The following is a 14,151-nucleotide window of genomic DNA, read 5'->3' as shown; positions in this document are numbered from 1 at the left end:
ATTTCCATGCTGTTGGAAATGGACACACTTGTGATGATAATCACCCTCATATGCCTTGCATGCTTACCGGCAGGAACCCGGGAAAACCTCTGCCTTGGGTAGGCATGAGTTTGTCGCCGGTCTCCGTCGAGACGGTTATGTCTGATATGGCATGGTAAGGTGATATGAGAGGTGACTCTGTTGGATGAAATATATTCGTCATGCTAATCATGCAGGGAATACTTGAACCTCCTGAGTCGACCGTAGATCGAGGCTTGTTCCAGTAACCCCCATACTTGTTTTGTACTACCACTCGTCTCTACAGCAAGTAGAGTACGGTTCAGTAAGTTGTCAACCTCTTGCTAGCACACACCGTACAGAGAGGCCATGGTGGAAGATACCAGTTGTAGCTGGTAGGCAGGCCACCTGGTCCGGGGGCATGGGTGTTTCCGGTTGGGACCGAGAGGGGAGGCCACCCCTTAGAGCGCGCGATATAAATTTGATCCCATGCTACGCGAGGTTGTAGCCTCCCCACTTAGAGTTTGCTTAACAGGTGTCATGGGTGATTCCAGACACGTGTGTGATAAGCTGGTGTGTGCAAGTTAGGTGTGTTTTCAACAAAAAGACCGTAGACGGAATTAGTCCCGATGGACTAAAGAAATCCGTTACTCGTGGGTAAAGAGTACACCCTCTACAGAGAATAAACCTATTCGAATAGCCGTGTCCATGGTTAAGGATTACAGTCTGGGATGGGTCAAGTGTCGGTCTTAGTGTCGGTCTTCGGAGGTGAAATTGTTAACCAGAAATGGAATTACTACTTGTGATTTGTGAGAACTATGATTATTATTATTGTTGACTAACCCGTGATATTATTGTTATTACCGAATATCTCTGGGATGGTTCTACCTCTGGGATATTCATTATGATTGTTTCTTTTAAAGCCCTTTATGTGGCGTCGCTCAGACGCCCGACTGTGGCATTTCTTTTAAAGCCCTTTACGTGGCGTCGCTCAGACGCCCGACTGTGGCATTTCTTTTAAAGCCCTTTATGTGGCGTCGCTCAGACGCCCGACTGTGGCATTTCTTTTAAAGCCCTTTATGTGGCGTCGCTCAGACACCCGACTGTGGCATTTCTTTTAAAGCCCTTTATGTGGCATCGCTCAGACGCCCGACCGTGGCATTTCTTTTAAAGCCCTTTATGTGGCGTCGCTAAGACGCCCGACTGTGGCATTTCTTTTAAAGCCCTTTTTGTGGTGTCGCTCAGACGCCCGACTGTGGCATTCCTTTTTAAGCCCCTTTTTGTGGTGTCGCTCAGACGCCCGACTGTGGCATTCCTTTTTAAGCCCCTTTATGTGGTGTCGCTAAGACGCCCGACTGTGGCATTGCTGGTTATTCGTTTTCAAAAAAAAATTATACTACGATGTTATTGAAATTTTATAAATAACCGCAGGCAGGCATTAGGAATTTATTTACTATTTTCGACTGACGTCATGAGCATAAAATATTTTCAGCACATCATTGTTATATTGTACCTGTGTTCATAATGTTTGCGAGTACATTCAAAGTACTCACTGGCTTGTCCCTGGCTATTGTCTTGGCCAGATTTTTCTTGCACGGAGAGGAGCGACGTGATGACAGCTCCGGAACCTAAGCGATGGAGATAGCAGCCTCGTGAAGATAGGAATTAACCTGGTCAGCTGTTCCCGTGGGGAATGGAGTCCCATAGACACAGATGTATCACAACCCGCTTCCGCCATCAACCACTAGAAACCATTGGTTGTACCCACAGGCCAGAATGGTCTTGTGCTACACATTCTGTATTTTGCTTGTAATTTCTGTATCAAGTTGGAGCCTCATCAGCTAACAGTAATCCTGGGGCTGATGAGAACGACAGTCTTTTCTGGAAATTTATTACCCAGAAAACCGGTCGTGACAGATCCACCTCGCACTGGTATGCTTCTGACAAGCGCCTCATGCTCGCCAACTTCTTGGCGCCTTCGATGATCTGAAGGCGGCGTTCTTCCAGCGTCTCAGCGTCCGCGTCCTCTGGAATAGGCACGGTCAGGTCTTGCAGGGCCGCTGGCAGCGGGTCCTGGGCGTCTTCGCCGGAGTGCTCGCCGTGGCCGATGACGAGCACCTCCGTGACGGCGCTTCCGTCACTCTCCTCGTACGGAAGCGGCTCGTCGTAGACCACCACGTTGGTGGGGAAGATATCGAGCAATACGGCGTCGGAGTTAACCAGCATCGGGTCGGAGGAGCCTACGGACTCCAAATCTATGGCAGGCTCGCCGGCGACGTGGAGTTGGTCGAGGAGGCCCGCGAGAAGGCTCTCGGGGCCACCCGTGCCTGCACTTGGTGCAGGCTCGTCGGAAAGGCGCACCTCGCCGATGAGTTCGGCGAGGCCACTCGCAGCGCAGGCGGCTTCGGCGCCGCGCAGCATGTCGATGCAGACTCCATCTGGCGAGCCGGGCTGGCTGCACTCGCCAGGGAGGAAGAGGGTTCCCGTCCAGAACAGATCTCCGGACGACGGTGCACCTTGCCCCACGGTGGGCGCCAAATGTCGGGGGTTGGATGCGACATATGCCAACGGGTGGCTTATCATGGTGGGGGCGAGTAGAACGTCGCTGGTGCCTGGAAACGGGATGAGGCGCAAACATGCACGCCGGCGAATCTTACCCAGCTTCGGGGCTCTCCGGGGAGATAACACCCCTACTGCTGCTCTGCGGGGTCTCCGCATGATCACTATGGTGTGATAATACAAAGGCGCTCCTTGAGCTATTTTGGGAGGCAGGAGGGAGCAAGGCTGGCTCTCTCCCCTGCTTGCTATATGTCTAAATCTATCCAAGGCCCAACCCTTTGCATGGGTGTCCCGGGGGGTTTATATAGGCCTACCCCCCGGGGGTACAATAGTAATGTGACTGGGCATGGCCCCCAGCCGTCGGTCTCTCACGCCGCCGTCCCTTCCGCCGGCTTCTGGGGCCCGCCGACTGGCGGGCCCCGCGGACATGTCGACACTGTGCGACGCCCTTGATGACGCAGGCTCGGTCATGGGGTCGTGGGAAGAGTGCCGCCACCTGTCAGGCGATCACTATCGCCATTCCCCGTCCAATCTGGTTTATGGCTTGTGGGGCCCTGACTGGGAGAAGGCCGACTCTGAGGAGGCCGACTCCCACAGGGCCGTCTTCGGGCACTCTGGCTGTCTTCGAACCCCTCGCTGACAGGTGGCCTGGCGATCTTCGGGCCGTACAGGCCGGCGTCATGGGCACAGTGCGTCGCGCACTATGGCTGAGGTCAGGGGGGGCATGAAAACAGTGTCACATCCTAGTTAGCCATGCATTAGAGGGTTGCATCATGTGTACTCTTTCATCAGAAACCTGAAATGGGGATGAGAGAACCCCCAGTCCCCTCTGAAACCAATTAGGGTTTACTAAAAACTTTTTCAATGAACCTGAAATGCCCTTCTAAAATGCCCATCATTTTTGTCTTGGTTCAGAACCTCTGCCAAAAGTGGTGCACATTTTCCTAGGCCATCCTAGGGTTTTTGATTTAAATCATAAGTATTTGAATTTGGGCATTTAAAATTATATAAAATATTTAAATGCTCAAATAACTCCAAACTAAAATGTTTCATGTTGGAAATAATCCAACTATGGACCAGGAGTAGTTTGGTGATTTTTGGAGTTGCCTAAGTATTTTATTTAATTCAACAAAGTTGCAGAAGTATTAAAAAAACAGAAAACGGAAGAAATGGAAAAGGCTTACCTGTCGCCCAGCACCCGGCCCACCTGCCGGCCCAGCCCAGCACCGCGCCAGCGAGCTGCTTGCCGGCCAGGCAGGCAGGCAGGTGCTCGACGGCGAGCACCGCATGGGTGCCACGCACCTGCTCACCGCCTCGCCGCCTCCCTCGCCCGGCTAACGCCGTGAATTGGCCTCCCTCTCTCCCCCGAACCCCCCAGACACCCCCTCTCCTCTCCAGCTCCTCTCCCTCGCTCTCCCACGCCATGGCCGACGCCATCGCCGCCACCCCCTCGCCGTAGCCACGCCCTCCGTCAACCCCACGCCGTGCCGCCGTGTCCAGGAGCTTCGCCGCCGTCCACTTCATCGAGCTAGCCGAGCCCCGTGTGCTCGAGCGTCCCGAGACCACCGCACCGACCTCGCCCGAGCTCGCCGTCGCCGGAGATCCCCTTCAACGCCGTCGCCGCCTCAGCTCGTCCCCGACCCCGCCGGTGGCCTCTACGGGAGCGCTGTGAGCCTAGCTACCCTCCGACCCTCTCTCTCTCATTCCCGAGCCGTGTAGCCACCGCACGAAGATCACACGCACGCACCGCCGCGGATCTCGTCGCCGACGTGCTTCCGGCCATCCTCCGGCCAACCCGCGGTGTCCAACGCACTCACCACGCTGCGTTAGGCCCAACCGTGCACTCCCCGCACCTCACCGATCCCCCTAGCGACAAGTTCGACTTTGGCCGAACTCCGGTGGCTGCCAAAGTCGTCGCCGGCGCCAACTCCAGCCACCCCGACCCCAACGGACTCCACCAAGAGCTGCGGCTCGACCTCAGCTCCGCTCCGGTGCCCTCCGCGGCTCGTTTGGTTGCCGGAACGGCAAAAATCACTTCCGCCGCCGCGTCGGGCTCGCCGGCGGCTAAACGCCGGTGCAGCCGACCCGGGTTTGACCACGGGTGGGCCCTGGTTGACTCCCCTGAGTCAATGACAGGTGGGGCCCAGCCCTGTTAATTAAACAGGTTTAGTTTTAATTAAACTTTAATTAAAATAATCACCCTGACATGCGGGACCCACTGTCAGGTTTGACCCGGACGTGTTCCGTTGACCTGCTGACGTCACACTGACGTCAGGCTGACGCAATAATTGATTTTCTGGAATTATTCTAATATAGGAAATTCCAGAATATAATTTAAACTTCAAAAATTCATAACTTTTATTCTGTAACTCCAAATCAGACAAATTATATATGAAAAATGATCAGAAAAATCCAATCTATCCATCTGTACTATTTTCATGCATGACTAAACAAGTTAACTTGATGTTTAATGCAGAACAAGGAAAAACACTTTAAAGGGCCATGTTTGAGTTTGAAATTTGAATCTTTGATTCAAATTGGTTCAAACCCTTCTGGTCTTAGTTGCATTAGCCCAACACACTCATATAGCTATGTTTCATGCATGCATCATATTGTTGCACATTGTTTGGTGATGGTTGTATATCGGTGTTCTTGCGGCAGGATCTGCCCCCGAGGAGTACCGTGATTACCCTAACGAAGAACCGTATCAGTGCATCGAACCATCAGGCAAGCAACCAACCATTTGATCATATCGATACAATCCCATGTTCTCGCTCCTGCTCTCTTTTACTGCATTAAGACAACGCGTTTCAAACTGCTGTGTGCTACGGTAGTTGAACCCACTTCCTCTGCATGACCTGTCATTGCCACAGTAACTAGATGAAACCCACTAGCATGTGTAGGAGTTGATTGATCCATATGTATGTGTTGTTCCTACCTTGCTATGCCTGCTATGCTTAGAGTCGTGTCAGGTCTGGTTCATCTGGGTGATGGGCTAGAGTGAAATGATTATGTCGGTAATGAGAGTGGTGTGGTGAACACGATTTGGTAAAGGTATCGATGAGAGGCCATGTAGGAGTACATGGTGGGTTGTTTCATTGAAGCCGACCTTAAGCACTGAGATCTGTATGTGTGATTTAAGAATCAGCTACTACCATGCATTGGGCCCGAAACCAATGGACCCTCTCGGCTTCTTATTCACCCTAGTTCTCCGTCCAGGAGTTGCAAGTAGTTTCTGGTGTTTGTAGCCTACTGGAGGCCGTGGACAGTGCTGACCGTAGGGGTGGGCTGTGATGCGGTAGGTACGTGGCCGGGTGTACCGAATACCCGTTAGGTATCTCGGGAACCCTGTTCACATCGTTCGGGGCCGTATGGGAAACCTCGGCCGGACTCCCTGCGGATGGAACCTGGATAGGCGATAAACCTGGACTGGAGGCTTAGGTGATTAGGTAGGTCGTGGCCGACACCCACGTTGGGCTTCCGCTTGAAGGTTGCCGAGTACATGTCGTGTAAACGACGGTAAGAGGTGAGAGCGTGTATGAAGAAGTACACCCCTGCAGGGTTATCATGATCTATTCGAATAGCCGCGTCCACGGTAAAGGACTACTTGGTTGCCTATACAGTTCATAGACAAGTAAATGGAAACTGCTAAAAGCCTCAAGATAAGTGTGAGTGCCGAGGATGGCTCTTCCGTAGGGAGACGGAGGTGGATCCTCGGTAGTGTATTGAAGTGGTGAGTAATGGACTCGTGTGCGCAAAACCATTTCAAGTTGGAGTCTCGTAGGTTAGCCTAGCCAAGAGTCAAAGCTGGCTTGCTGCAATAACTCCACCAACCCTTCTTGATAATATGCATGTATGTAGGTTCTGATGTAAGTCTTGCTGAGTACCTTTGTACTCATGTTGCTATAATTTACATTTTACAGAAGACGCTGCAACCCCTTCTGATGGGTTCTACGTAGATGTTGACATCAATGAGTAGGCTAAAGGCCCAGGTGGTGATCCTGAGCTTGTGAAGGACCACGTAGTATAGCTAGGCTTTCCAAGCCTCTTTTATCTTTCTAGTTGTCTGTACTCAGACAAGTTACTTCCGCTGCTGGTTTGTATGACTGTATGACTTGAATGCTGGGTCGTGAGACCCGTACCTTGTGTATGTTATGTATGGTTCTCTGAGCCTTAAATAAAGTACTTGTGTCGTAGAGTCATGTTGTGATGCCTTGTTGTATTTGCACATATCGAGCATATTGTGTGTATGATTGAAATGCTTGGTATGTGTGAGATCTGACTATCTAGTTGTTTATCTTTAGTAGCCTCTCTTACCGGGAAATGTCTCCTAGTGTTACCGTTGAGCCATGGTAGCTTGCTACTGCTCTGGAACACTTAGGCTGGCCGGCATGTGTCCTTCTTCGTTCCGGTGTCTGTCCCTTCGGGGAAATGTCACGCATTGAGTACCGGAGTCCTGTTAGCCCGCTACAGCCCGGTTTACCGGAGTCCTGCTAGCCCAGTGCTACAGCCCGGACCCACTTGCTGATGACCGACACGTTCGAAGCTGGGTCATGGATGCCTGTCCCTGTAAGTCTGTGCCACTTTGGGTTTACGACTAGTCATGTCAGCCCGGGCTCCTTATCATATGGATGCTAGCGACACTATCATATACGTGAACCAAAAGGCGCAAACGGTCCCGGGCAAAGGTAAGGCGACACCCGTGGGGATACCGTGCGTGAGGCCGCAAAGTGATATGAGGTGTTACCGGCTAGATCGATGTGACATCGAGTCGGGGTCCTGACAGCGTTGGTATCAGAGCCGGACTGCCTGTAGGTTCTCCAAGCCAACTGGTCGATGTTGAGTCTAGAAATTCTTTAGTTATATGTAGGGGAATTGTTTGTGGGTTGGAACGTAAGGCTCTTTTACTCCTTTATCTAATGACATTCTGATCTGAGTCAGTCTATTCTTCCACCGGGGGTTAAGGAATTAGGATCTATTCTCTCTATCAGGATCACGTGTTACTAATCAGTAGTACCTTATAAGTTTGATGAATACAAGCCTAGTTCAATTCTACTACCACATTATGTTGCTAGGATGGACTCAGAACTTGATATGATGATGATGAGTGTGTATGTAATCCTTTGTCAAATGTCTCAAAATCCTTCTTGAGCATTTACAGCTGTTATGCTGCCGAAATTTTGCTAGAATTTCTAATGCCCTTGCATTATGATTGTGCTTTCAGATGGCCACTCGCGACCTCAATCAAGTGGTTCGCCTGACTCGATGCCTAGATGTACCCGGCCATACTGCCAAGTTGGTCAGGGTAATGACTGAGGCTGGATACCGTTGGTATCCTGAGTACACGGTCGAAGAGCAATTCCGAGACTTTAATCAAAGCCAGTATCTCTGCACTGTCAGGATATTTCCATCTTATCCTGGGTCCACCGAGCCCCTTCACAGCTCCTATGGACTCGGGGTTACTATTGAGATGGCTGTGTAGGACGCCGCCTACTCTATGATGACCATCATGCGAGTCAGATCTGGTCTATTTCGGGACTCTGATTTCCGGTATATGCCAGGATCACTTCCGGGAGCACAAGGGTATCTTCAGGCTATCTATGCTGACCCCACTCAGGAGGATTCACGGACTCGCACCACTGCTGAGATGCTCGAGGATAAGGACCGTGAAAATCGGGCCTTGAGGTTAGAGCTCTTCAATACCCGTGCTGACCACTGGGCCACATTGACTCGGTTTGCACCGGCGGTGCAAGCTGGATATTCGGATATGCGCGATCTCTATCCTGTGAGATCTGCTCTGCCAGACGTGATGGGTTGGCGTGATGTAGGAGGCATCACCCCACCTCGCGGTCCCCGCAGGCCACCGTCTGTTGGTCCAAGACCTCATCCTAGTCCCTATGGTCCACAAGCTCCGCGAGATCGTCTGTTTCCGGATGATCATGTTGAGCTTCCAGGCTATGGAGGTGACTTCTATGAGGACTACTACGGATCGGTCTGAGTTAGTGGTAGTATCACTAGTTCGCACTATCTGTGTCGTCTATCGTCCCGCGTGACTCGTGGGATATGACCTAGTTTGTACTCTTTCCGGAGGTGTAGAAAAATAATGTATAGGAGCTTGGGATGCCTCCGATGAGATGTAATCCTCTTTTCACCGTAATAGTACTTTGTTTGGTCTTGTACTAAACCCTGTATGGTGTGTATGATGATGGAATAAAGAAGCAGTTTCTGTATCTACCATGTCATACGGATGATCATCTTGCATTTCGAGTTATTCCTTACATTTTGTATCCTATGTCGGAATTTTATCATTCTGACTAAATCATTGTCTTGTTTACCTAGGATGGTCAACACGCGCACTAACCCTGCTCCTCAAGAGCAGGCCGAAGGCAGTGAAGTCAGTGATGCAAATCTGCCTCATCCTCCTTCCCTAGCCGAGGTTATGATGGAAGCTGAGAGAAACAAGCGGGAGACCAACCGTTTGTTGGAGCGTATTGAACAGAACACAGCACACCATCAGAGGACTAACGTGGTGTCACTCAGTGATTTTATCAAATTACATCCACCCACGTTCCACCACTCCGTCGAGCCTCTCGACGCTGATGACTGGCTTTGCAGTATCTCTCACAAGCTGCGTTCCGCGCTAGTAGCTGAGGCTGACAAGGTCACCTTTGCTGCATATCATCTTGAAGGCCCCGCCAGTCTATGGTGGGAGAATTATGGAGCTATGCGCCCAGCGGGCCATGTCACTACTTGGGCTGAATTCAGTGAGGCTTTCCGTGAACATCACATTCCGAAGGGTCTCATGGACCGTAAACGTGAGGAATTTTGCAATTTCACCCAAGGCCGACTCTCTGTGGATGCTTACAGCAAGGGAGTTTGGTAACCTCGCACGATATGCAATTGAGGAAGTTTCTACTGATGCCAAGAAGCAAGCAAGGTTCCGTAAGGGACTTAGTCCTGAGCTTCGCCCCGACCTCCGTCTGCATGAGTGCACATCTTTTCAGAAGCTTGTTAACAAGGCCATCAGTGCTGAAACTGGTCAGACTGATTATGACGTAACACGCAAGCATGGCCGTGACATGGGTTCCTCATCCGGTGCTGGTCCTCAGAAGCGCCGCGTGTGGGTGCCCAACACCGCCCTGCCACCCAGGTTCACACCGAGGCCATCTTTCCAGGCGCCTCGCCCTGTTCAATAGTCTGCTCCAGCCAAGCCCTATGGGGGTCCAACCAACAATGCTCCTCCACGTACCAGTTCCGTGACTTGTTTCAAGTGTGGGGAATCTGGCCACTATATGCGTGAGTGTCCCCAGACCAATCCCAACCAATCTGCTAAAGCTGTTGGCCGTGGCAAGCCGACAGGGAAAGTGTTCCACGCCAAGCCGGCCACCGCCTCACGTGGCCATGTCAACTGTATCTCTGCCGAAGAAGCTCAAGAAGATCCCAACGTCGTTCTCGGTACGCTCCTTGTTAATTGCCACCCGGCATCTGTTCTTTTCGATACAGGAGCCTCTCATTCATTTATATCCGAGAACTATGCTCGTTTGCATAACACCGCATTCTGTGACATGCCATCCACTATGGAAATTTCTACTCCTGGTTCTAGATGGCAGACCTCCAGGGTAAGTTATGGAAATGAAATCCAAGTCGACAGACTTGTTTTCCTTGCATCTTTGATAGCTCTCAAATTTTTAGATATTAATATCATTTTGGGTATGGACTGGATGTCAGCTCATCATGCCAAAATTGATTGCTTCTCTAGGACTGTTCAACTCACTCATCCTTCGGGGAAGATAGTCAATGTCTTGACCCGATTAGCCAAGCGACAATTATATTCTCTTAACGCCAGCCCTTTGCCAGACCTTGAGGACGTTCCGGTAGTCCGTGACTTCCCGGATGTCTTCCCAGAGGAATTGCCAGGTGTTCCACCTGACAGGGATGTTGAGTTCGTAATAGACCTCATTCCAGGAACCGTTCCGATTGCTAGAAGACCCTATAAGATGGCACCACTAGAACTAGCCGAGCTTAAGAAACAACTCGATGAGTCCTTGAAAAAGGGTTTCATCCGACCTAGTTCATCTCCGTGGGCTTGCCCCGTCCTCTTCGTCAAGAAGAAGGATGGTACGGACCGGATGGTTGTAGATTATCGACCTGTCAATTTGGTCACAATCAAGAACAAATATCCGCTCCCTAGGATCAACGACCTGTACGATCAGCTCGCCGGATCCTCAGTCTTCTCCAAGATGGATTTGAGGTTGGGTTACCATCAAATCAAAATCAGAAACGGGGACATCCCTAAAACGGCCTTTGTTACTCGTTATGGCCAATACAAGTACACCGTCATGTTCTTCGGTTTAACCAACACTCCAGCCACCTTTTCTCGGTTAATGAACTCAATCTTCATGGAGTATTTGGATAAATTCGTCGTAGTTTATCTTGATGATATACTCATCTACTCCAAGAACGAGGAAGAACATGCCGAACATCTAAGGCTAGTGTTGAAGAAACTTCGAGAGCACCGCCTTTATGCCAAGTTTTCCAAATGTGAATTCTGGTTGTCGGAAGTGACCTATCTGGGTCATGTAATATCTGGTAAAGGTATTGCTGTTAACCCTGAGCGAGTTCAAGCCGTCCTTAATTGGACTCCACCTGAATCGGTCAAGCAAGTTCGGAGTTTTCTGGGCTTAGCGAGCTATTGTCGTCGCTTCGTCGAGAACTTCTCCAAAGTTGCCAAACCTCTAACCGAACTCCTCAAGAAAGATAAGAAGTTCGAATGGACTCCACAATGTGAGCACAGCTTTCAGGAACTGAAAAGACGCCTGACTTCTGCTCCCGTACTGGTACCGCCAGACTTCTCCAATGACTTTGTTATCTACTGCGACGCCTCGCGACAAGGACTAGGTTGCATTCTCATGCAAGATCGACACGTAATTGCCTACGCTTCACGGCAATTGCACCCACATGGGGAGAATTATCCTACTCATGATCTAGAGCTTGCAGCCGTAGTCTATGCACTTAAGACCTGGCGACATTACCTCCTCGGTAACCGTTGCGAAATATTCACTGATCACCAAAGTCTGAAGTACATTTTCACCCAACCGGATTTGAATCTCAGGCAAAGACGTTGGGTTGAGTTGATCAAAGATTTCGACTTAGGAATAACTTACACCCCAGGGAAAGCCAACGTCATGGCTGATGCGCTAAGTCGTAAATCTTACTGTAACAACCTAATGTTACAACAAAGTCAACCGCTTCTCCATGAGGAATTTCGGAAGCTTAACCTTCACATTGTTCCTCAAGGTTTTCTTTCCACCTTGGTGGCAAAACCTACCCTTACGGATCAGATCATCAAAGCACAGAAGGTAGATCTGGGAATTTCCCGCATCAAGAGAAACATCAAGAAAGGAATTGCGAATTGTTTCTCCATTACTGATCAAGGGGTCGTATACTTCGGGAATCGATTAGTGGTTCCCAAGGTGCGAAACCTGAGGCGATTGATCCTTAAGGAGGCTCATGAATCTCCTCTCACCATTCATCCCGGGAGTACTAAGATGTATCAGGACCTACGCCAGAGGTTCTGGTGGACTAGGATGAAGAGAGAAATTGCTCAGTATATTGCTAATTGCGACGTTTGTCGTCGTATAAAAGCAGAGCATCAACGGCCTGCTGGCACCCTTCAACCCTTAGCTATTCCTGAATGGAAATGGGATTAAATTGGTATGGATTTCATTACCGGTTTTCCCAGGACCAAGAGAGGGAATAATGCTATCTTCGTCGTTGTCGATCGTCTTTCCAAAGTAGCCCATTTCCTACCTGTTCGTGAGAGTATAACCGCTAGTCAATTGGCAGACTTATACATCTCCCGGATAGTGTCTCTCCATGGTGTTCCTTTGGAAATTAATTCGGATCGAGGAAGTATTTTCACCTCTCGATTTTGGGAAAGTTTCCAAAATGCTATGGGAACCCGTCTCTCCTTTAGCACCGCTTTCCACCCTCAGTCGAGTGGTCAAGTGGAACGCGTCAACCAGATTCTAGAAGACATGCTTCGAGCCTCTGTTATCTCATTCGGAATGGATTGGGAGAAGTGCCTTCCATTTGCCGAATTCGCTTACAACAACAGCTATCAATCTAGCTTGGGTAAAGCCCCTTTTGAAGTTCTCTATGGACAACGATGTCGAACACCCCATAACTGGTCAGAGACCGGGGAAAGACAATTCTTTGGCCCGGATATGATTCAAGAAGCAGAAGAGCAAGTTCGCATCGTTCGTGAAAAGTTGAAAACAGCCCAATCCCGTCAAAAGAGTCAATATGTCCGAAAACATAAGGCTATGACTTTTGAGGTTGACGAGAAGGCTTACCTTCGGGTTACCCCTCTGAAGGGAACCCATCGTTTCGGTATCAAAGGCAAATTGGCTCCTCGTTACATTGGACCTTTTCGCATTCTCGCCAAACGAGGAGAAGTTGCCTACCAGTTGGAACTACCTCCGCACCTCTCCAGAGTCCACGATGTCTTCCACGTTTCTCAACTCAGGCGTTGCTTCTCGGATCCTATCCGTGGAGTGGACCACGAAATGCTTGATCTCCAAGATAATCTTACATATCGAGAGTACCCCATTCATATCCTCGATCAGGCCAAGCGTACCACTCGACGTCATAATATCAAGTTTCTCAAAGTTCAATGGTCGCACCATTCTAAGGATGAAGCAACTTGGGAAAGGGAGGATCGTCTTCGACTTGAGTATCCCGCCTTCTTTCTGGAGGAACCCAAATCTCGAGACGAGATTCTTTTGAGTGGGGGTGAGTTGTCACATCCTAGTTAGCCATGCATTAGAGTGTTGCATCATGTTTACTCTTTCATCAGAAACCTGAAATGGGGATGACAGAACCCCCAGTCCCCTCTGAAACCAATTAGGGTTTACTAAAAACTTTTTCAATGAACCTGAAATGCCCTTCTAAAATGCCCATCATTTTTGTCTTGGTTCAGAACCTCTGCCAAAAGTGGTGCACATTTTCCTAGGCAATCCTAGGGTTTTTGATTTAAATCATAAGTATTTGAATTTGGGCATTTAAAATTATATAAAATATTTAAATGCTCAAATAACTCCAAACTAAAATGTTTCATGTTGGAAATAATCCAACTATGGACCAGGAGTAGTTTGGTGATTTTTGGAGTTGCCTAAGTATTTTATTTAATTCAACAAAGTTGCAGAAGTATTAAAAAAACAGAAAACAGAAGAAATGGAAAAGGCTTACCTGTCGCCCAGCACCCGGCCCACCTGCCGGCCCAGCCCAGCACCGCGCCAGCGAGCTGCTTGCAGGCCAGGCAGGCAGGCAGGTGCTCGACGGCGAGCACCGCATGGGTGCCACGCACCTGCTCGCCGCCTCGCCGCCTCCCTCGCCCGGCTAACGCCGCGAATCGGCCTCCCTCTCACCCCCGAACCCCCCAGACACCCCCTCTCCTCTCCAGCTCCTCTCCCTCGCTCTCCCACGCCATGGCCGACGCCATCGCCGCCACCCCCTCGCCGTAGCCACGCCCTCCGTCAACCCCACGCTGTGCCGCCGTGTCCAGGAGCTTCGCCGCCGTCCACTTCATCGAGC

This window comes from Triticum aestivum, chromosome 1B (assembly GCF_018294505.1).
Source record: "Triticum aestivum cultivar Chinese Spring chromosome 1B, IWGSC CS RefSeq v2.1, whole genome shotgun sequence".
Taxonomy (NCBI): Eukaryota; Viridiplantae; Streptophyta; class Magnoliopsida; order Poales; family Poaceae; genus Triticum; species Triticum aestivum.
The sequence above is the reverse complement of the archived record's forward strand: the minus strand, read 5'-3'. Positions refer to the sequence as shown.